Here is a 25,234-nt window from a genome sequence, read left to right on the forward strand (position 1 = left end):
AGAACGATTATCTCAGGAGGACTTTCAGCCAACACAGAGACTGCTCCATTTTATCACCGGTCATGGGCACTATCCGACATACCTGTGTCGGTTTGGCTGAAGGGCTATGCCTGCATGCGACTGTGGTGAAGCAGATGGTACTCCCGACCATGTGGTTTACGAGTGCTCCCTTTACAATGACGTAGCAACTACCGAACCACGACACTTTCACACTACTACGACAAGAGGATACATATCGAGTTCTAAACAATCTGGCTAACGAGGTGTCACGAAAAGTTCTTTTGGAATATCTGAGGGACAATCCTGAGTTACGATAAATAACAAATGTTTCCCAGAACCCCAATCCCATACCGCCTTTGCGTGGATAGTTCTACTGCCGTTACAGTTGAAATCCACCACTTGCTGGTCTATGGCCAGTTGAGTACAACACCGTACGGGCCAAAGCACCGGAATTTTTCTTTTAAGCAGGACCAAGATATAAATAATAGGAACCTCGAGCTAAATAGTTAAAACATCTTGGGCAAAGCCGTGAAAAGTAGGGTTATATAGGACTGGCACACCTGTGACGCTGCATGTAGTGTAGTGGCTTAGTTCTTAAGTATACCACTAGAGTAGGTAGAATAACATTAATAGTAAAATACCTTGTCCATTGTAACTAACACTAGTTGTGAAACCTGGTCGTAGTCAAGGGAAGGCAGGATTCAGTTGCGATTGTGGACGGGGCCATAATCAGACACTATTGGTTGCCTTTTACAATTAGACAAAATTTATCTTATACCGGTTATTGGAGACTCAACAATAGATAAAAAATACCACACATTATTAATGAAGGAATTAACAACAGTGTAAACAATAGTGTTTTAAGTGAGTTACTATTTAGCAAATCACCATTAAACACAGATATAACAAATAATGTTTTGAAAGCAAGCCTCTGTGATCTAGGCAGAAGGCCTTACACGCCAGGAATGGCAGTTAATAAGGTTCTAAAGGCTTACTGTGTAAATACAAATACCAAATTAGAATTTTAAGGCAAGTGACCACAATCACGGCTGAATGACTCTAAATTAAGAATTGTTTAAGAACTCGCTGCAAGTTACAACTAACAGGTATTACAATATTAAAGGTAAGTCACCACAAACACAGAAAAACGCATCAGACGCCAGGAATGGCAGTAAATAAGGTTTTAATTATAATAAGGTTTTCATTATAATTTAAGGCAAATGACCACAATCACGGTTGAAGGCCTTACACGTCAGGAACGGCAATAATATAAAAAATTTAGAAACCATCTGTAAAACAAATACAATAGCAATGGTTAATTAAAAAAACAAGCAGCTGATCTCCAAATGGGTGAAATAAGATGATGGTAAACATTGTAACACGAGGGGCCTCAGATGGTGCTCCAGGAATCGACTTCTGAGGAGGTCTAGCACCAACACTTTAGCGAGCAATGAGATAGGCAGCCAAGAGTTGCATTCACTTCACAAGATGGTAACTCAGACTAAAGGCAGTCTAAAGAATGACTAATGATAATCTTGCTGAAGCTACCTGGCGTCTGATAAACCAAATGCAACGATGGAACAATAGAACCAAAGCCAGAACTGGCAGTCTGCACTATGTCCCCAGAAAACTGTGTTTAGAGCGCCCGGAAGGAGAAAAGAACCACTACCACCAGGGTAGAAAGCCCTCCACACGCTGCTCATCGCCTCAGCTACACTACCAGCAGCAACACGAACATAAGTCACTGGAGAATCGCGAGATATCACAATAGTGGAAGTTTCTCTACTTGGATTGAAATGCAGTCATCTTAAGGCTTGCTGGGTCCGGTTTGCGACGAGGTCGTGCACCCTCGTGACCACAGCCCTTCCATCCAGCAGTCCAGCGCGCCGCCAGCGGTCCCAGCGTGTTGCCGCTCTGTGTGGACCTGGCTCCTCCTGAGTTCCCAACCAAACTGACCCAGTCACACCCGGAAAAACAACCACGTCGTCCCAAAGATAGGGCTACAGTTACTGCATATCGATATCCGCCGCTGCTGCCACTAGCGGAGAGGCAACATTCGCGAAACCCAGTGGCGCCAATCAACTTGAGAAGAAGACAAAGAACCGCAACCATGCCAACCGTCTGGCCTCCAACAGAGGACAGAAACCTACAAACAGCACCAGCACGGCTCAACTTGTCGCTCATTTGTAAGCTTTGAAACCTAGCTGCAAAAATAACTTTAACAATTAAGGGGCTCCAGAAAGGCTCAAAATCATGAAAAGTTCAATTTTTACTTTTTTGCCTTTTTTGAATCAGCAGACTATTACCTTTTAGTAGATATATAATTTATTCAATTCCGAAGACTACAACTATTTTTAAATTTTTTTTAAAATGTGTTCTACATGGCCGTGACCCACTGTGGCGGTGTTAAACTGCTGTCAAATGGTGTTATTATTAACGTCCGTGTTCATCAGGTACATTTTAGTGATGTGAGATAAAGTATGAGTTGTGGCTAACCTGTGATGGTTCAATATATATCGCTGGTGTGATTGTCGATTGTTTCATGTTTATTTACTCTGTCGTTATCTCGAAAATATTCGTAATTAATTCTCTTTCTTGAGTGTCTGTTTTGTTGAAGTATAATAATGAGTAAAAGTAAAGTTGCTGTTGCGACTTTCAATGATGGCAACATTGTAAGGTGCAAGGTATTTAGAAATATGGGAATGAAGATAGGTTCTAACACGGTACGAGCGATGCTTGTTTTAGACAAGGAACGCCTTCGGGCTGCAGACAGGGCTGTAAAGAGTCTAGAAATACAAGCAAGAGTAAACAGGAGGAGGAACAAGAGGAAGCTGGAGGAGGAGTTTGCGGAGGATGAAGATAATCCATCCTATGGACCTGGAATGCACTAAAAAGTTAATCCAATCTTTGTCGCTCGATTCCCAAAACTTTTATTTTCTCATACTAATTACATGTTTTCTAAGGATCTTCCAAACATATTTGTTTCAAACTTTCAGTAAATGTTACACAGTACCTTCTGCATAATTTAACACAGCCTTTTTCCAAAAAACTGTATATTTTTGAATATATAAATAAAAAATTGCTAAAAAAGTTGTGAATTTTCATTACATTTGAAAAAAAATCATCTTTAATAACTGAACTAAAATTTTGTAAAATCCCTGTGTTAAGTTGTAGCCCGTATTCCAATAAATAATCTGTAAAAAGTTCAACTTCCTACCTCAAATACTTTGTGAGGAAAGATGTAATTTATAAGCGTTATTTTAACATTGCAAGTATAGGGCGTTCCGGAGTCCCTTAAATGAACCACTAATTGTATAAGGTGATGCGTTGTATGTATAATAAAATATTAAGAATGAATAATTTTTTTAAAAAATATCTGTAATTAAAAATTTATATTTAGAATGAAAATTAGATTTTTTTAGCGCCATATACAATTACCAATAAGAACACGTGCATTTGTCATAGAAATAGCAAATATAAATAGGTTTATTAGTGTGTATTTGACGCATTTTTTGTTTAAATGACATAGATATTCGAACTGAACGTAAAAAAATTGTGATAGAAACAAAGCTCGAGCCAGCGATTACGCGTCTCTAACGCTACCGCTTCTTTCAGAAATTTATGTATTTTATGCTCTACGGAAGTCCTCGTACAACACGAACCTTCATATAAAAATTTGCATTTTCTCGGAATCGAAACCGTGCGCCCCTGATCCCCGTCACTTCCATGTTGATTATCGAAACAACGACTATATTTTACGACATAATAGACTCTCAAACAAATAGAAAATATATCGCCTCGAGCATTTCTGAGAGCTGCATCAAATTGATTGGGAAAATGATATTTGAGTTTTGAAGTTTACATACAATAACTATAAAAAATTTACGAAAATTCGAGTGCCGTGTGGCCTGCATGTACGACTAAAAGCCAGCAATTGCAGTTTTATTGTTAGTATTTGATTGACAGATAATTTGCAAATAAAGCATAAACAGTTAACAAATGGACAAATAAAAACAGAATCGTGATAACGACATGACTGTGGAGTTTAAGATTTGTGTAGCTTTCCTGAACGAAGCTGTTTCTGATTGCGAATCCGAGATGTCATCTGTCTGTAATAATGCCTGAAATGTCGCAGGTCGAGTTCAACATAGCTAACAAAAATATTTATTAATATGTAATTTTAATACATTTGTGACATATCATAAAGTACCTGTCATTTCAGAATTATGTTTTAACACACACGAACACGAAGTCTACGGTGCATACCACGGAAATATGACCATAATGCTTTTCTTGCAACCTCGGAAAAAAAAGGATCAACTCCGATATCGTGAGGAAGGATCTGCGCTTCATATCGATCAGTCATATTTTTAATGTTAATTTGCTGATGTGGGAGTGACTGTTCTTCATCATATCTAGTTACGCATAATTACAGATCTGGCCAAGGAAATGCAGCATAGTTAACAGAAACATTGTCGTTCACTATTGCTCATGGTTATTACCTTAACGCAGAAAGACATGTTTTTCAATAACAGCACAGGTGTACTATCGAAATAATTAAATCGGCAGGTTTCAGTTTGAACAAGACTTGGTGTCATGCACTCAGATTTTTAATATGACATCCGGCAAATCCGGTAAACGCTGAGAGAATCGGCTGTTTGCGGAATATCAGCGCTGGATCTGGAAGCTTCAAGAGTGTCTTAGGGAGTAGTGAGCGTTGGGAGTCGAAATGACAGTCAGATATAAATAGCGGCGCGAAACCAACGATGGTTCACCATCTGGTTGGAGTGCAGGCCACGAGGGTGAAACTCATAAAGGGACTTCTGGTAACATGTCCTTCTTTCGCTGCCACGCCACTTGGAGCGCTGCGCGTTTATCAGTTCAGAATCTAGCTGTCTTACTTAATTATATTTAGTCTTCTCACCTTTTCATTTAATAATAATATAAGTTGGTTTCATCACAAGGTTCTTCTGATTACGACTTGTCGTGCATATTGTACTCTTCGAATCGCTTTGTAAGCATATTACACGTGTTATGATTGCGTTCTTCTCGCATCTGCAGTGTTGGGTGAGGTAAATGATTCCAAATAAAACAGAAGCTGCTTTCGTTATGTGGTATTCTGCGAACTTACGTGAATCTATTATTCCTTACGAATCTGAGTGCGAACTCATCGATTTGAATGCACAGTACGTATAGTGTTCGTATTCTCCGTTATTTTTGTATTGTATCTTGCCACGGGATGAGCATTTAATTCTCCTTTGAAGTTTTTGCCTCGTGTCACTGCGTGCCATGCATTTCACACTATCTTGAAGAGTATGGATGTAGATGTTGATCAGTAGGCGCTATGATTTATAGTCTTGGCAACTAAAGCGTTCTTTCTTGAAAATACTGAAAATGCGATAGTAGTTAGGCAAATGTTTTTACATTTTTGACAGGTACTGCATTAAGCACATTGCAGCACAAGTCAACGAAAATTTCGCTGGCTTCCGTTAGATGCGAGAATATGAAAAGCGGTGATAACAAAAATATCTTAGAATACAAGCACTATGTATTTAAATCTAGCAGTTTACACACGAATTAATCAGCAGTAACAAACAGACATGAGTCCAGATAACACAATGTGACGAAATACGTTTCTGTATTATATGAAAGGAAAACCGATATGGAATCTCTTATACCGTCCAGTATTATGGATGAGAGCAAAAAGAAGTAGAATATGAGCAACATATGTACGTTGTAACTCAAAGATTGCAATCCGTATAAGAAGGTGTTATTCAGGAACAAATTTTCACTTTATAACAACCACATGGTTGTAGCTGCAGCATTCGATTTCACAAATAAATACATTGTACCGGTAGACTACCAGGCCCACCCATAAAACAGAAATGAAATATATTATCATCCAGTACTCATATTTCGGAAGACAAAAATACGGAATTCCACACCATATTTCTCCCATTCAACTACTCTGCCACACCACATGAAGCGCTACTGTCGTTCATCTACATCTACATCTACATTTATACTCCGCAAGCCACCCAACGGTGTGTGGCGGAGGGCACTTTACGTGCCACTGTCATTACCTCCCTTTTCTGTTCCAGTCGCGTATGGTTCGCGGGAAGAACGACTGTCTGAAAGCCTCCGTGCGCGCTCTAATCTCTCTAATTTTACATTCGTGATCTCCTCGGGAGGTATAAGTAGGGGGAAGCAATATATTCGATACCTCATCCAGAAACGCACCGTCTCGAAACCTGGCGAGCAAGCTACACCGCGATGCAGAGCGCCTCTCTTGCGGTCTGCCACTTGAGTTTGCTAAACATCTCCGTAACGCTATCACGGTTACCAAATAACCCTGTGACGAAACGCGCCGCTCTTCTTTGGATCTTCTCTATCTCCTCCGTCAACGCCATCTGGTACGGATCCCACACTGATGAGCAATACTCAAGTATAGGTCGAACGAGTGTTTTGTAATCCACCTCCTTTGTTGATGGACTACATTTTCTAAGGACTCTCACAATGAATTTCAAGCTGGTACCCGCCTTGCCAACAATTAATTTTATATGATCATTCCACTTCAAATCGTTCCGCACGCATACTCCCAGATATTTTACAGAAATATCTGCTACCAGTGTTTGTTCCGCTGTCATATAATCATACAATAAAGGATCCTTCTTTCTATGTATTCGCAATACATTACATTTGTGTATGTTAAGGGTCAGTTGCCACTCCCTGCACCAATTGCCTATCCGCTGCAGATCTTCCTGCATTTCGGTACAATTTTCTAATCCTGCAACTTCTCTGTATACTACAGCATCATCCGCGAAAAGCCGCATGGAACTTCCGACACTATCTACTAGGTCATTTATATATATTGTGAAAATCAATGGTCCCAAAACACTCCCCTGTGGCACGCCAGAGGTTACTTTAACGTCTGTAGACGTCTCTCCGTTGATAACAACATGCTGTGTTCTGTTTGCTAAAAACTCTTCAATCCAGCCACACAGCTGGTCTGATATTCCGTAGGCTATAACTTTGTTTATCAGGCGACAGTGCGGAACTGTATCGAACGCCTTCCGGAAGTCAAGAAAAATAGCATCTACCTGGGAGCCTGTATCTAATATTTTCTGGGTCTCATGAACAAATAAGGCGAGTTGGGTCTCACACGATCGCTGTTTCCGGAATCCATGTTGATTCCTACATAGTAGATTCTGGGTTTCCAAAAACGACATGATACTCGAGCAAAAAACATGTTCTAAAATTTTAAAACAGATCGACGTCAGAGATATAGGTCTATAGTTTTGCGCATCTGCTCGACGACCCTTCTTGAAGACTGGGACTACCTGTGCTCTTTTCTAATCATTTGAACATTCCGTTCCTCTAGAGACTTGCGGTACACGGCTGCTAGAAGGGGGGCAAGTTCTTTCGCGTACTCTGTGTAGAATCGAATTGGTATCCCGTCAGGTCCAGTGGACTTTCCTCTGTTGAGTGATTCCAGTTGCTTTTCTATTCCTTGGACACTTCCTTCTCTGTTTCCGTGTCATAGCACGCGCCTGAAGCTTCTGATACTTTGGTGTTCTGTAGTCCAGGCCGTGCTTAAAGTCGTAGCGTCTGAAGGAGAAGGCTGGATAGGTCGTCGAAATATTATGGATAGAATGGAAACAACAACTCGGCAGAATACTCGGAAATGCACCATGATAGTATCTGTTGTTGCCGGCTGGAATATTACAACAGCTCCAATGAGAATGCCTAACTTTACTCACTGTTCACGCAAAAGTGCTACGGAGCTACTCACAAGTCTTGAAGAGTGGTTGGTGGATGCTGACGTGATTCAAGCTGTCTCCCTAGCGCATCCCAGACATGCTCTATGGAATTCAAATCGGATAAGTTAGCAGGCCACATCATTCGTACCTCCTGGCTAAAATGGCTCTGAACACAATGCGACTTAACTTCTGAGGTCATCAGTCGCCTAGAACTTAGAACTAATTAAAACTAACTAACCTAAGGACATCACACACAACCATGCCCGAGGCAGGATTCGAACCTGTGACCGTAGCGGTCGCTCGGCTCCCGACTGTAGCGCCTAGAACCGCACGGCCATTCCGGCCGGGCGTACATATTGTTTGCAAGAAAACATCAACTACCCGTTCTCAAGAATACATCAATACATCTACATCTACGTGATTACTCTGCTATTCAAAATAAAGTGTCTGGCAGAAGGTTCAATGAACTACCTTGAAGCTGTCTCTCTACCATTCCACTCTCGAACGGCACGCGGGAAAAACGAGCACTTAAATTTTTCTGTGCGAGCCCTGATTTCTCTTATTTTATCGTGATGATTATTTCTCCCTATGTAGGTGGGTACCAACAGAATGTTTTCGTAATCGGAGGACAGATCTGGTGACTGAAATTTCATGAGAAGGTCCCGTCCCAACGATAAACGCCTTTGTTTTAATGATTGCCACTCCAATTCACGTACATGTCTGTGATACTATCTCGCCTACTTGGCGATAATACAAAACGATCTGCCTTTTTTTGTAATTTTTCGATGCCATCCGGCAGTCCCATCTGAAGCGGATCCCACACAGCACACAATACTCCAGAATAGGGCGAACAAGCGTGGTGTAATAAGTCTCTATAGTAGACCTGTTGCACCTTCTAAGTGTTCTGCCAATGAATTGCAATTTTTTTGTGTGCTGTACCCACAATATTATCTATGTGATCCTTCCAATTTAGGTTATTTCTAATTGTAATCCCTAAGTATTCGGTTGAATTTACAGCATTCAGATTTGTGTGACTCATCGCGTAATAGAAATTTACCTGATTTCTCTTAATATTCATTTGAGTAACTTCAGACTTTTCCCTATTCAGGGTCAATTGCCACTTTTCGCATACTGATATCTTATCTAAATGAGTTTGCAAGTCGTTTTGATCATCTGCTGACTTTACAAGACGGTAAATGACAGCATCATCTAAAAAAAATCCCAGACGGCATATAGATCAGGAACAATAGAGGGTCTATAACACTTCGTTGGGGAACGCCTGATATTTCCGTCTATTACTACGAACTGTGATCTTTATGACAGGAAATCCAGTAGCTCAACTGTGGCGATACTCAGTAGGCACGCACTTTGGTTACAAGACGCTTGTGAGAAACGGTGTCGACAGCCTTCCGGAAAGCTGAAAATATGGAATCAATTTGACATCCCCTGTCGATAGCAGTTATTACTTCATGAGTATAAAGAGAGAGTGGCGTTTCAGAAGAACGATATTTTCTGAAACCGTGTTGCCTATGTGTCAATAAATCGTTTTCTTCGAGGTACTTCGTAATGTTCGAATACAGTATATTTTCCAAAACCCTACTGCAAATCGACCGTAGTGATATAGGCCTGTAATTCAGCGGATTACTTCTACTTCCCCTTTTGGGTATTGGTGTGACTTGATCAATTTTCCAGTCTTTAGGTACGGATCTTTCTGTGAGCGAGTGGTTCTATATAATTGCTAGATATCGAGCTGTTTTATCAGCATACTCTGAGAGGAACCTGACTGGTATACAATCTGGACCGAAGGCCTTGCCTTTATTAATTGATTTAAGCTGCTTCGTTACTCCGAGGATATCTACTTCTATGTTTCTCATCTTGGCAGTTGTTCTTGATTGGAATTCAGGAATATTTAGTTCGCCTTCTTTGGTGAAGGAGTTTCGAAAAACCGTGTTTAATAACTCTGCTGTAGTGGCACTGTCATCAGTGGTTTCACCGTTGTTATCGCGCATTGCGTCCTGCCACTGGTGTGCTTTATGTATGACCAAAACCTCTTTGGGTTTTCTGCCAGATATGGAGACAGAATTTCGTTGTGGAAATTATTAAAAGCATCTCACATTGAAGTACGCACCATATTTCGAACTTCTGTAAAACTCTACCAATCTTGGGAATTTTAAGTTCTTTAAAATTTGACATGCTTTTTTCGTTGCTTCTGCAGCAACGATCTGACCCGTTTTGTGTACCATGGGGGATCAGTATCATCACTCATTAACTTATGTGGTATGTATGCCTCAATTGCTGTCGATACTATCTCTCTGAAAACATCCCACAACTTTTCTACACTTACATGAGCAGATCGGAAGGAGTGAAGACTGTCTCTTAAAAAGGAGTTAAGAGCATTTGTATCAGCTTTTTTAAATAAATATAGTTTGCGTTTCTTTTTAATGGTTGTAGGTGTTTCGGTATTCAGCCTAGCTGCAACTGCCTGTGGTCGGTAATCCCTGTGTTCGCTACAATACTCACTATTTGTCCAGGATTATTTGTTGCTGAAAGGACAAATATGCTTTCGCCAACATTTACGCTTAGAGTATGCTCATGAACTAATTGTTCAAAATAATTTTCTGAGAAAGCATACAGTACAATTTCGGATGACGATTTATGCCTGCCGCCGGCTTTAAACGTATAATTTTTCCAGCATGTCGAGGGTAGATAAAAGTCACCACAGACTATAATTGTATGAGCGGGGTACTTACTTGAATTGAGACTCAAGTTTTCTTTGAACTGCCTAGCAACTATATCTTCTGAGTCGGGGGCTCGGTAAAATGATCCAATTAATGGTTCAGTCGGATTGTCAGGTATAACCTCCACACATACTATTTCACACGAACTATCTACTTCAGTTTCGCTACAAGGCAAAATACCTCGAACAGCAATAAATACTCCCCCACCAACTGTATTTAATCTATCCTTTCTGAACACTATTAGATCTTTTGAAAAAAATTCGGCTGAACTTATTTCCAGCTTTAGTCAGCTCTCTGTGCCTACAACTACACTACTGGCCATTAAAATTGGTACATCAAGAAGAAATGCAGACGATAAACAGGTATTCACTGGACAAATATATTATACTAGAACTGACACGTGATTACATTTACACGCAATATGGGTGCATAGATCCTGAGAAATCAGTACCCAGAACAACCACCTCTGGCCGTAATAACGGCGTTGATACGCCTGAGCATTGAGTCAAACAGAGCTTGGATGGCGTGTACAGGTACAGCTGCCCATGCAGCTTCAACACGATACCACAGTTCATCAAGAGTAGTGACTGGCGTATTGTGACGAGCCGGTAGCTCGGCCACCATTGAGCAGACGTTTTCAATTGGTGAGAGATCTGGAGAATGTGCTGGCCGGGGCAGCAGCGAACATTTTCTGTATCCAGAAAGGGCCGTACAGGACCGGCAAAATGCGGTCGTGCATTATCCTGCTGAAATGTAGGGTTTTGCAGGGATCGAATGAAAGGTTGCGCCAAGGGTCGTAAGGCACCTGAAATGTAACGTCCATTGTTCAAAGTGCCGTCAATGCGAGCAAGAGGTGACCGAGACGTGTAACCAATGGCCCCCCATACCATCACGCCGGTGATACTCCAGTATGGCGATGAGGAATACACGCTTCCAATGTGTGTTCACCGCGATGTCTCCAAAAACGGATGCAACCATCATTATACTGTAAAGAGAAACTGGATTCATCCGAAAAAATGACGTTTTGCCATTCGTGGAACCAGATTCGTCGTTGAGTACACCATCGCAGGCGCTCCTGTCTGTGATGCAACGTCAAGGGTAACCCCAGCCGTGGTCTCCGAGCTGATAGCCCATGCTGCTGCAAACGTCGTCGAACTGTTCGTGTAGATGATTGTTGTTCTGCAAACGTCCTCATCTGTTGACTGAGGGATCGAGACGTGGCTGCACGATCCGCTACAGCCATGCGGATAAGATGCATGTCATCTGGACTGTTAGTGATACGAGACCGTTGGGATCCAGCACAGCGTTCCTTATTACCCTCCCGAACCTACCGATTCCATATTCTGCTAACAGTCATTGGATCTTGACCAACGCGAGTAGCAACGTCGCGATACGATAAGCCGCAATAGTGATAGGCTACAATCCGACCTTTATCAAAGTCGGAAACGTGATGGTACGCATTTCTCTTCCTTACACGAGGCATCACAACAACGTTTCACCAGGCAAGGCCGGTCCACTGCTGTTTGTGTATGAGAAATCGGTTGGAAACTTTCCTCATGTCAGCACGTTGTAGGTGTCACCACCGGCGCCAAACTTGTGTGAGTGTTCTGAAAAGCTTATCATTAACACATCACAGCATCTTCTTCCTGTCGGTTGAATTTCGCGTCTCTAGCACGTCATCTTCGTGGTGTATCAATTTTAATGGCCTGTAGTGTATTTGATTTTCAGTGCTTTCTATTAGGGCTTGGAGTTCTGGTTCTTTCCCAACAAAGCTACGACAATCTATAACTACAATAGCGATCGTTTCCACAACTGCCTTACTGAGTTTTACCTGCCCACGTTTAGACGGACGCCCCTTCTGTGGTTCCCCGAGACTCTCTAACGTAAGAAACCGCCCAGTCCCTTCCATACAGCCCCCGATACCCGTCTAGCCGCCTGCTGTGTTTAGTGGACTCCTGACCAATTAAGCGGAAGCAGGAAACCCACTACCAGATGGCGCAAGTCAAGGATTCTGCAGCCTACACCGTCACTGAACTGCCTAAGCCTCTGATTCAGACCCTCCACTCGGCTCAGCAGCAAAGGGACACAGTCCGTTCTGTAGACGAAGCTGCAAATAGTGATCTCCCCCTTAATCTCTGAAGCAAGACTAGTAGTCGTTGCCATATCCACTAGCCGCCCGAAACCAGACAGAATCTGCTCCGATCCAAAGCGACACGCGTCATTGGTACCAACATCTGCCACCACCTGCAGTTGACTGCAGCCTGTTCTCCTCACGGCATCCGGAAGCACCCTTTCCACATCCGGAATGACTCCCCGGAAAGCACAAAGAGTGAAGAATGGCTTTCTTCCCCTCGTTGGCTGCCATGTTCCTAAGGGGCTCCATTACGCACCTAACGTTGAAGCAAACCCACCCTCTGTCAACGCCCAGAGCTTGCGGGACGAAAAGCTTCCTCTGGAACAGGGTGGACTACATCATCCGGCTCAGAGACATCGTCAGCCACAGATAACGCCCGAAACCTGTTCGTCAAACGAACCGGGGAGGCCCTACGATCGGCCCCTCTTAAAGTTTTTCGCTGCCTGCCAGACTTTGGAATGGTCTACCACTCGACCACGGGTGAGGGGTCAGCCTCAGTGCAGGCAGTGCCCGGGGCGGTCACAGCAGCGTAGCAGTCGGAGGACGCGTGGGACGTGCTCAACGCCCCTCGCATTCCCGCGTCCGACCCCCAAAGTGACGCCCCTTGGCAGCAGCCTCAAGCTGTGTGACGGAAGCCAACGCAGCCTGCAGCTGTGAGCGAAGGGTCGCCAACTCAGCTCGCATGTTTACACAACAATCACTGTTCCTATCCATTACTGCAGTCGCTCCTGTTTGAAGCTCATGAAAATGTGCAACAAACGAACGGTTGAAACATCCCCTTAGAAAAAATTATACAAGACTGTGCTTAAACTGACACACAATATTTTTAGCGCAACGCAATCTGACTTTCAAAAATCCCTACAAAAGAGTGGCCCTGACTAACATTAACCTATACGTTTCACAAATCACTTACCTCACCAAAAATCTTCGTTACTCGAACTACTGCAATACAGCGAGCGCCACTACTGCCGGCTAAATAAAATATTCAAACTACGGAAGGCACTAACTACTAGTAGGCATAGTTAGCAAATGAAAGATTTTAATAGAGAACAAACAATGTATTTACGTTAATAGTAATAATATATATAGCAGTTCATGCCATCCAGTATTACAAATTTCAAAACTCCGCCACTGCTATATATATTATTACTATTAAGGTAAATACATTGTTTGTTCTCTATTAAAATCTTTCATTTGCTAACTATGCCTATCAGTTGTTAGTGCCTTCCGTAGTTTGAATATTTTATTTAGCCGGCAGTAGTGGCGCTCGCTGTATTGCAGTAGTTCGAGTAACGAAGATTTTTGGAGAGGTAAGTGATTTGTGAAACGTATAGGTTAATGTTAGTCAGGGCCATTCTTATGTAGGGATTTTTGAAAGTCAGATTGCGTTGCGCTAAAAATATTGCGTGTCAGTTTAAGCACAGTCATGTATAATTTTTTCTAAGGGGACGTTTCATATGTCGACCCTTAGCCTAGGATACCTCACTGGAATCTTCTGATTTTTTCTTGTAGTTTGTGTAATTAGTGTAGCTATTATTTATTGCTAGCGCGTAATTGTGGAGAGAATCTCCTTAGTAGTTGCAGTCTTTCATTGTTGTACAGTAAAACAGTTGTGGCATGCATGTAGATTTGCACCAAGTATTTCGCAGCTGCGCTTGCAATTAACTAGATATTCTTTTCAGTGCTATGTTAATGTGTTCTCTTATTTTTGCTCTTCAAATTGTGCTTTTCTGTGTTATCGTGTGAAATATTGTAACAATAATGGCGTGTGAAAAACGTAGCACTAGGCTCCAAAGTAAACTGAGAAATAATAGTGACGACGAGCGAAGCTTATCAGCACCACTGTGTAGTGAATTAACAGACATTCGAAGTAGTAATTTGGTAATTGTGCATAGGGAAATGGAGCGGGCGGCAAATAATGGTGTAGACAGTGAAACAGGTAGTGAACAGGGAAGCATTATCGATCGATCGGTCGGCAACAGCTCGCCTCAGGAATCCGAAATGACAGAACACAATATTGCAAATACTGTAGACTTAGGTTTTGGGTCCTCACCGTTTTCTCAAATGAGTCAAGACACATTTTCTGCTTGTCAAAATGTGAATGCTGCCGGTGAAAACGCACTGCCAAAAAGCATAGAGAAACAGATTCCAGACACTAATACATTATTATTGCAATTAATGCAACAAATGGAACAAAATCAGAGACAAACACAGCATAAGCTTCAGAAGTTAGACACAATGGAACAAAATCAGTGACAAATGGGACGTTTCACGGTGTACTCGCCTGATTAGCGACGGGAAATCGAAATGCCCTCTCGCTGACGGTGTAACCGACACGGAGCTGTGCTAACCAAACAAAAGCCTGTACGATACGCGGGTCTATAGCAACGACGGAACTGTACACTGCACTGTTATTGATTAGGAAGTCTGGGCCAACAACACCTCGCAACAACCGCACATGAGGTCTCCAGATCTCGTCACGATGCCAGACAGCAATTGAACCTTGCTGATTCACTTGCACAATTTCTTGAAGAGCTGTGCGTGTGGTCAACATAATTCCAGCGCACGTCACTAGGGACCCTCTTCGATATCGGTCACTTTCCTCAAATTTTTGGTCCCGAAATCGTGTTCCATGTTCTCTCCAGATCCGAATCCGTCGAGAATCACTCTCCAGGCCAAACTGGAACTCATCTGTGAAAATAACACAGGTCCACTATTCGATCGTCCAGGTTGCACGTTGACGAATCCACTCTGCACATTCCCTTTTGTAAGGACGCGTCAGAGTCACTCATACATTAAGCCTCCGACAACAGCAGCCACTCTGTTAAAGGCTTCTGATACCGTTTACCTCGATACAACACGTCCAGTCGATGTTGCGAAGTGAAATGTAGAGGAGTTCCTAGATAACAGGACGCAGCATGTCATTCTCGATGGAGAGAAGTCTTCCGAAGTAAGAGTGATTTCAGGTGTGCCGCAGGGGAGTGTCATAGGACCGTTGCTATTCACAATATACATAAATGACCTGGTGGATGACATCGGAAGTTCACTGACGCTTTTTGCAGATCATGCTGTGGTGTATCGAGAGGTTGTAACAATGGAAAATTGTACTGAAATGCAGGAGGATCTGCAGCGAATTGACGCATGGTGCAGGGAATGGCAATTGAATCTCAATGTAGACAAGTGTAATGTGCTGTAAATACACAGAAAGATAGATCCTTTATCATTGAGCTACAAAATAGCTGGTCAGCAACTGGAAGCAGTTAATACCATAAATTATCTGGGAGTACGCATTAGGAGTGATTTAAAATGGAATGATCATATAATGTTGATCGTCGGTAAAGCAGATGCCAGACTGAGACTCATTGGAAGAATCCTAAAGAAATGCAATCCGAAAACAAAGGAAGTAGGGTACAGTACGCTTGTTCGCCCACTGCTTGAATACTGCTCTGCAGTGTGGGATCCGTACCAGATAGGGTTGATACAAGACATAGAGAAGATCCAACGGAGAGCAGCGCGCTTCGTTACAGGATCATTTAGTAATCGCGAAAGCGTTACGGAGATGATAGATAAACTCCAGTGGAAGACTCTGCAGGAGAGACGCTCAGTAGCTCGGTACGGGCTTTTGTCAAAGTTTCGAGAACATACCTTCACCGAAGAGTCAAGCAGCATATTGCTCCCTCCTACGTATATCTCGCGAAGAGACCATGAGGATAAAATCAGATTAGAGCCCACACAGAGGCATACCGACAATCCTTCTTTCCACGAACAATACGAGACTGGAATAGCTAGGAGAACCGATAGAGGTACTGAAGGTACCCTCCGCCACACACCGTCAGGTGGCTTGCGGAGTATGGAGAGAAACAGCAGAACGATTCACATTACGCTATCGGGCCACGTCAGTTTGCGACTGTCCTGCTTCCGTTCTTCCCATGCCTCTCCACTGCAGAGAATCAGCGTGGCATCTTCTCGATGGTGTCCTGCACGATGTCTGACTTTGTACACACCGACTGTGGTAGTGGGACTGACCGGCAAACACTACCCCGTTTGATGGGTGCCCTGACGTTATCATTGGCGCGGTGGTCCGTTGACCGGAATGCCATCTGCCGTGCAGAACATGATAGTGCAGACATCTGTTGACAATTAGTATGATTAAGGGGCTCCGGAACGCCCTATACTTGCAATGTTAAAATAACGCTTATAAATTACATCTTTCCTCACAAAGTATTTGAGGTAGGAAGTTGAACTTTTTACAGATTATTTATTGGAATATGGGCTACAACCTAACACAGGGATTTTACAAAATTTTAGTTCAGTTATTAAAGATTATTTTTTTTCAATTGTAATGAAAATTCACAACATTTTTTTGCAATTTTTTATTTATATATTCAAAAATATACAGTTTTTTGGAAAAAGGCTGTGTTAAATTATGGAGAAGGTAATGTGTAACATTTACTGAAAGTTTGAAACAAATATGTTTGGAAGATCCTTAGAAAACATGTAATTAGTATGAGAAAATAAAAGTTTTGGGAATCGAGCGACAAAGATTGGATTAACTTTTTAGTGCATTCAAGGTCCATAGGATGGAATATCTTCATCCGCTGCAAACTCCTCCTCCAGCTTCCTCTTGTTCCTCCTCCTGTTTACTCTTGCTTGTATTTCTAGACTCTTTACAGCCCTGTCTGCAGCCCGAAGGCGTTCCTTGTCTAAAGCAAGCATCGCTCGTACCATGTTAGAATATTATTATTTACAGTAATAACACATACCTTTGGCTTTCCAACATTTCTCCCTTTCTTAAAAGCCTTCAGAGGATTTCTAATAACTTTACTTTTACTCATTATTATACTTCAACAAAACAGAGACTCAAGAAACAGAATTAATTACAAATATTTTCGAGATAACGACAGAGTAAATAAACATGAAACAATCGACAATCACACCAGCGATATATATTGAACGATCACAGGTTAGCCACAACACATACTTTATCTCACATCACTAAAATGTACCTGATGAACACGGACGTTAATAATAACACCATTTGACAGCAGTTTAACAGCGCCACAGAGGGTCACGCCCATGTAGAACACATTTCAAAAAAAATTTAAAAATAGTTGTAGTCTTCGGAATTGAATAAATTATATATCTATTAAAAGGTAATAATCTGCAGATTCAGGAAACGCAAAAAAGTAAAAATTGAACTTTTCATGATTTTTTAGCCTTTCCGGAGGCCCTTAAATCCTTACTGAGTCACGGGGCGGGGGAATAGTGGTGTTTTGCTCTAACTCTGGACACCAGCGAATTCACACGATACAAGTCATGTCTGGTATAGCTTGGTGGAATGGAAGTAGCACTATATACAGGAGGACGTACGGTAATGTCTACAGATGCGCCTGTTATGTTTACGATTTGTAAGCCTATTTCAAAAAAAGAGTTGGAAAGTACACAAACATAGAGCGACTAAAGGTTACAGACTATTGGGAGCAGCTAGAAGGCTAGTGAAACACAGAATATCATTCGATTTCGAGACTGCCAAGGAACACATTATGATCACTGTTTAACAGTGGCTCTAGCACTAGTGGTTTGGTAATGTTAATGGTTCACAAAACTTTTAATGCGATTATAATGACAGTCTCTTTTCGCCCAAAATAAAGGGAAGTTGTCTGTTCGCGAGCATCTCTCATCTCTGCTCACAGTCGGTTTGACATTACGAGATTGGGTAAGTCAGACGACTGCCTGTGAATACTATGCTTCAAAAGATTGATTGCGCAAAAATTTTGAAGCAATGCAACAAATATGTCTGAAAACGGCACCCGCAGAATTGCGGTTTTGGGGGTGCTAGTGCTCGGTTCATATTTGAGCTAGGAACTTGGGATGAAAAGCTTTTCTTTCGGTCCGGACCAACGGCAGTTTGTATAGTCCTTCGAACAACTTGTCTTGGTGTAGCTATGTCACAGTATATTAACCAATGTTAGAGCGACGAACCGGAGCTGGCGCCCAAGCAGATTGGGCGAATCGATTAATTCCATTTTCAAAAGATTGTAATTGGGCTGAAATTAATGCTCAGATAATGACATTATTTTCATGCGCACTTTTCGTATTTTACGTGCAAAATATGCCAAAAATACGTTTCTTCTGGGAGATTTTCGAAGCGCACCCCTTCTATAATTTAAGCTTGTACGAATCGGTTCTAACTTTGCTCTAATGTAGAAAAACGGATCAAGTAAAAAATTATTAAAAATCTTGCTGGACGCAGAACGTAAATTTCGTTCCTGCGTGAACTGAATGCACTGAAACGGATAAAGTGAATCAAATGAATAAAGAAGGCGTTCTTACAATAAAAGTGAAAACTCGGTTTCAAAAATCTAGTTTCATTCTGATTTTACGTGCCAAATGACACTTTTTTTGTGAGTTGTTTTGCGTGCGACGCTTCTATGTCTCAGACTTCAAAAAGGTACAATTACACGTAATTAGTGGTCGTCCTGTTGTTCAGTGACAGCTTTATCCTTTGCCAAGATGCAAGCAACGTGGTTAGAGAGACAATAAAAGACCTATACCTGATCAGTCGTTGCCAGAGTCAACAAAAATCATCATCGCTTGCCAAGCAATGGGCGTCTAATGTCACTTTTCTGATAGACTAAAAGTTGGGAACCAGAATGAAATATGCTTCTGTCATAACACAAAACAACGCGAATATATCCTGGGCAGAGCTAGGAGGGTAAAAGCAGGTAACTAGCATTTAGACTTATCTGGCAGCTACAAAGACGTTGAAATCAAAAGTCTTGACAGTTGCATGTTTCTTACATGCTAACTCTACGTCCCCCACACAGTGAGCTCTCTTAGCTACAAGGTATTGCCACACCTGTGTCCTGCAATGTATGGGCTAAAGTACCTGATCCTGTGCCCAAGAACCAGAAGATTCGCCACACATAGTAACCAATGTACCATGTGGCTGAAAAGCATACATGTAACAGCTAAAAAGGTTTTTCTGGGTGGATAAAATTTATGTGGGTTGAATTTGTTCCTGGGAGAACGCAAAAACATTTTTTTTTTTTTAGATTTCTGCGTGGGAAGATGTGAATTTTTTCCTCGAGGCAACATTTCTTCCACGAACCCATCCAGTGCTACATGTATGGTGAGGGGTATGAAAACAAATAAGCACACATTTATGTGCTTCTAGAGAGTGGGATGCTTCTACAGTTGAAAGTACTCGAGAGCCGGGTCTACCAATAATAGGAAGTGTCAGAGTCTGAGGATACCTGGGTTCTAAACTTTAATAACACGTTGTCCTGTACTGCACGAAATGACAAACGTCATACTGGGTTAGATGATGGCATGTTTCCTGTTATACGACATAACAACATGTATCATGTTTCTTTATTTTATAAGACGTATTATACTGCGTAACATGAGTACTAATACTAAGAAGTAAAAAGCTCATATATATCGAGATGTTTTGATTTAAATGTCTTTCAAGCTGCCAGATAAGTCGAAAAGCTAGTTCCCTTCTTTTACATCTCTAACTCTGGCCGGCAGGTATTCGCTTTTTTGTGCTACGACAGGAGCATTTTTCATTCTGGTTGAGATATTATTCAACTACACTTCGAAGTTGATTGGAATTTGAAGCCTTGAGCAACACGAGAGCAACTGAGGAGCTGAATCCTTGAAGAATAATGAGCTGATGGCTGGATGTTAACAAATTAATTTCTGTTAAATGATCTTTTGGTTTTATGGAATCGGTATAAGTTTCGGTTTGGAGCCAGTTTATTTCACTAACGGACCAGTACAGAAGTGTGTCATGAGTGGGAGTAGCTTCTGTCTTTGTGTGGAATTGGTTCGTGGGTACACTCAATTGTGAACACCACGCATAAGGCACTAGTAGTAAACTCTGAAATTTGATGTTTTTTACATGGTCTTGTTTGACCTAAAGTGACGAGACCTTTTATTCCTTGAAGAATAATGAGCTGATGGCTGGATGTTAACAAATCAATTTCTGTTAAATGATCTTTTGGTTTTATGGAATCGGTATAAGTTTCGGTTTGGAGCCAGTTTATTTCACTAACGGACCAGTACAGAAGTGTGTCATGAGTGGGAGTTGCTTCTGTCTTTGTGTGGAATTGGTTCGTGGGTACACTCAATTGTGAACACCACGCATAAGGTACTAGTAGTAAAGTCTGAAATTTGATGTTTTTTACATGGTCTTGTTTGACCTAAAGTGACGAGACCTTTTATTCCTTGAAGAATAATGAGCTGATGGCTGGATGTTAACAAATCAATTTCTGTTAAATGATCTGGTTTTATGGAATCGGTATAAGTTTCGGTTTGGAGCCAGTTTATTTCACTAACGGACCAGTACAGAAGTGTGTCATGAGTGGGAGTAGCTTCTGTCTTTGTGTGGAATTGGTTCGTGGGTACAACTGAATTGTGAACATCACGCAGAAGGCACTAGTAGGAAACTCTGAAATTTGATGTTTTTTACATGGTTTTGTTTGACCTAAAGTGACGAGACCTTTTATTCCAATTCCAAATTGTTTATTTGCCAAAACGAACCATTCCTGTAAATTACATTCTGTACTATTACTCGCCATGGAGAAAATTGTTTAGAGTGTACAATGTATACTGTAATGTCATGTTGAAATAATGCGATAGTTAGGTGTCAACGCCTGAACTCGAAGATTTTAGTTTCCATATTTAGCTCATGGGATAAAAGTGGCTGAGGCAATTTATTTTATTTTTTTCAGAGTTAATGGTCGGCTGGATTAGAATGGAGTTCAATATTCATTCACAGCGACCACTGTGTGTGCATTACAATCTTGGTGAAAAAACTTCCTTCGTTAAAAGAAAAATAGCTATTTAACCAAGACTGAATAAATTCCAAGCCCATATGATTTGTAATAGGTATAAGTCCATAAGAGTGCCAATAGAAAAGATATATACACAGAGAAAGTGAAATTCTTTTACTTTTTCTTCCACGTTACTACGTAAAATGTTTATGAAAGGTAAGATATTAGAAATTTTCATAGAAAACAACCTCAATAAAGAATAGTTCACAGGTATAATTTCTGGGTTACCCTCAACGACAATATTTCTTATATAGTCGATATTTAGATTACTATGAAAGAAAAATATTGAACAGATTGTAATTTTTTCTATAGAAAGAAAATAAATACAAAAATAATGTTGAGCAGTAGTAGGAAGAAAATAGCAAGGAAAAGTAATTATCGTCTGTAGTAATTTTAAATAAGTACAGATATTATATCTCATATTTTGTGAACGGGCAGATAATTGTTTTCTTGATGGAAGGACCACTACACAAAAGATCGATAGTGACGATAGTTCAGTTCATGCAAAAGGGTAAATAAGTAATAATATAATTTACGATATCCGTTTTTCGTGTGCTATATGAACCCCTTTTGATGGTAAGTTAATAATAAGTATTTAATGTTGAGAGATATTGAAACTAATCATAAATGGAGACAGAAGTGTAAGTATCATGTCGCTTACGAATAAGCTTCGTAAGCTTACTGACGTTATAATGCATAATTACTTACTGGAACAGGAAATTGTACCCTTTATAAAGGGATAATTTGTCGTCGTAGCTAAATGTCTGAGACTGTATACTCGAGAATATATATTTAAAGGGCATTGTAGGTAGTCATTGTGTGCAACGACTTCGTAAAATGTGCAGTCTCATATTACATAGGTGTACACAGTGGATAACTGATTCTCTTACCTTGGGAATAAAATCCGATGCTAGTGATCTATACAAGAGAACATTCGTACAGGCAGTCTTATAGAAGCCTTTGGAATATCTGCTATATCTGTATATTAGAAGCACTTTCCAGAGCAGAAAATAAGCTCGCACAATGATCAAATATTAATGCATGTATTCCACAGGCATAGAAAGGTGTTCATGATATTACACTTTCCATTTCCGTCGTTGTAGCATGTTCCTTTTCTCGGTGAATTACAGTTGTGATCTTGCTTTCGATGAAGATATGCATATGTGTCGTCACGATAACCGTCCTAACCGTACTGAACGTCCAATGTACTTGTTACGTTCCATTACCTACAGGACACATAAGGTGTTCGTCGTATACCACTAGTAGATTGTGTTCAAACCACTTTCCACACTGAAATGAGATTCATTTGAGTATATCAGCAAGTGCTCTGCATGTGTTCCAATTTAATAAATGGTCGACGTATGGCTACAATCTGGAACGCCGTAATATTGAGGTGTAGTGGGGATTCAAAAAATGACTTTGAGCCCTATGGGACTGAACATCTGAGATCATCAGTTCCCTAGAACCTAGAACTACTTAAACCTAACTAAACTAAGGACATCACACACAATCATGCCCAAGGCAGGATTCGAACCTGCGACCGTAGCAGTCGCGCGGTTCCAGACTGAAGCGCCTAGAGCCGCTCGACCACTGAGGCCGGCCGTAGTGGGGATTCCAAGTAGACTGTACACCATACGGTTGCGATAGCAAAGGGCGTATAGAAACGAGCATTGCTTAAGTAATATCAAGATCTGTATGAATTTATGCACATCACAGTACATCTGCTAGTTTTCCGCTGTTGGAATACATCGTGATCCTTTTTCCTTATTACATACTTTACTCAACTTCCATTTTGCACCAACAACTACTACTTTTCTTGTAAATACAACAATCACATTTCTTGTCCTGGAAATTTAGTGACAAATACTGTGATCTCTTTGCTACCTAGCAACACCAAGTCTTATAAAATACGAAAATGTAGATTATATCGAGAACCTACCAATTAGCCACACAGGTGGTTGAACCTTATTTATTTACTTAAAACTTCCTCGCTCGTAGGCCGTGGTCGATCTATAAAACTCTACCCTGACGTTTCGTCGCCGACTGCGGGAGACATCCTCCGAGGTAAAGCAGCCGAACTGCAAAGAGAATTAGAGGGAGCGCTGATTATATAGGCAGTACAGAGGGTGCCTCTGTCCATCACGTGGCGTCGGCCGTAAGACTGTCTTTGGTAACGCCCAAATTCTCGATTGAAAGTAATCGACCGTCACGCTTCCGGTGCAACGCTGACATCCAAATTTTATCCAGGTTAACACCTTCCTCCCACCTGTGAAAATTATTACGGTGTTTATCAATCGCGATAGTCTCCCTATACATGCACTCATAATAATGAGAGGTTTTAGCTATGACTCTCGTCTCGCTGTATTTTGTCTCACCATTATCTTCCTAGTCAATATGCTCTGCTACGACCAATTTATCCGTGTGACCCAAGCGGCAATTCCTCTTATGTTCAACAAGATGGGTATCAACACTTCTCTTTATGGTACCGATATAAACCTGTCCACAACTATAAGGCATTTTTTTAATCCCCGGTGTGGCCCAAGAATGTCGTTCACCTTTTGCCGATCTTAAATATTCTTTTATTTTCATGGTGGGTCTGAAAATAGTTTCCACCCCATACCTGCTTAACATTTTCGCAATGCGATCTGTGACCTTACTAGTGAATAGAATGGAAATCTTGCCGCTGAGCGGCTGTTGTTGTCGTTGCTTCTGATTTACTGCCTGGAGGAAAGTTCTCGATATATCTCCTTGCTAGAATAGCCACTCACCACGAAAGGCGACTCTAGATGTTCAATCTAATCTTTTAAATAAACAAGTTCACAAATTTCTGTCTACCAAGGTTTTTATTACACTTCTCTTTTTGTCTAGGGTGGTGGTTTGAATCACTATGCAGATAACGATCAGTATGTGTGGCCTTTCTATAAACGTCATGGCCCAAAGTTCCGTCCCATCGTTTAATCATAGACACATCCAAAAAATTCAGTTGTCCATTACTCTGCATCTCCTAAGTAAATGTGATTTTCGGGTCAATCCTGTTATGATGTATCAGGAAGGCATCCATTTGCTCTGCTACGCGTGTCCATACTACGAACGTGTCATCGACATAGCTATACCATCTGGCTGGCCTCTTACTGGCAGTCTTCAATGCCCTTTGTTCAAAAGTCTCCATAAACAAGTTAGGCACTACAGGACTAAGAGGACTGCCCATAGCCACTCCTTCCACCTCTTCATAAAAGTCATTATTGCACTGGGAACAGGTTGTGGTTAGTTTTGTATATCGACCACAGCCTATCAGCCCGAAAGCTTTGAGTGAAGACAATACTCGCCGTGAAAGCCTACATTGTATGATATTATTCATTCAAACAATACAGTTTCATTTATTCCTATTCGTCCTTGGATTTTTACGCGTACTGTAAAGAAGTTATAATTTAATGCGTCAACATACGAATATAAGTAGAGTGACGTTTAGTTCGTCATGCTTTAACAGAAGAAAGTTCTTTCTGCCGATTTGTAGCAATCATCATCTCAAAATTTACATCCTGTAGCAATCATAAGACAACTTAGTCAATAAAATTCTTCTGGTTCTGAGGCAGCATTGTCATCTATAAAAACCCAGAAGAATTTTATTGACTGTGACAACGGCCGCGGAAATCTACGTTTACATTTACATCAAAAGAATTAGTTCATGAATCTTTATAACCTTCTTGTAAGAAAGATCAACAGAATCATAGAATAGAAAGAACTCAAGCTGTACAGAACGTT

This window comes from Schistocerca cancellata, chromosome 1 (assembly GCF_023864275.1).
Source record: "Schistocerca cancellata isolate TAMUIC-IGC-003103 chromosome 1, iqSchCanc2.1, whole genome shotgun sequence".
NCBI classification, from domain to species: domain Eukaryota; kingdom Metazoa; phylum Arthropoda; class Insecta; order Orthoptera; family Acrididae; genus Schistocerca; species Schistocerca cancellata.